This window comes from Egretta garzetta, unplaced genomic scaffold (assembly GCF_000687185.1).
Source record: "Egretta garzetta isolate BGI_Z169 unplaced genomic scaffold, ASM68718v1 scaffold350, whole genome shotgun sequence".
Lineage (NCBI taxonomy): Eukaryota > Metazoa > Chordata > Aves > Pelecaniformes > Ardeidae > Egretta > Egretta garzetta.
In genome coordinates this window covers 187,740-188,379 of record NW_009258273.1, presented here as the reverse complement: position 1 = coordinate 188,379, position 640 = coordinate 187,740, and positions in this window count along the sequence as shown.

Sequence of the window (640 nt, the reverse complement as noted above, 5' to 3'; positions counted from 1 at the left end):
AAAATCCCTTGCTGCCCCCCCAGCCCGAGCCCCAGAGCCAGCCTTGTCCCCCAGCCCAGGTTGGGGACGAGTAGCGTGGGGTGGGGAGAAGCCAGCTCCTACAGCCCCCGCACGGACACGGACGCTGGCCTCATCTCCTTGGCTCCGGGACCGCTAACTTTGCTCCCAGATAATCCCAAGGGCAGGGACAAAGGGACCGGTGGGTGCCTGGGTGGGGATTTCAATCCTGCCTGTGGGGACTGTGTGGCTTCTGCCCCCAGCCCAGCTCCGGCTCTCCAGGCTGGGATGGAGGATGCTCCCCGTACTTGAAGCCTTGGCTCATGGAGGGAGGCTGAGGAGCAGGGGAAGGGAAGCAGGAGGGATGCCCTGGAAAAGCGGGTGCTGGTGGGTCATCCCCACCACATCCCCGCTCCCAAGGACTTCGTGGGGCAGCCACCCACCTCCGTCCCGAGGTCACCCGCAGGCTGAAAGCGGGTTTTGGTGCGGGGTTTGGGGCTACCGGTGGGAGGGAAGCGGGGAGAGGCACAGAGGGGCTGCCTCCGTGGGTGGGGGTCCCTGTGCCCCCGTGCCCTGCCCAACCCCGGCTCCCCGTGCCCAGGCAGCTCAGCACGGCGGTTTCACGGGGGGCGGCTACGCTGAC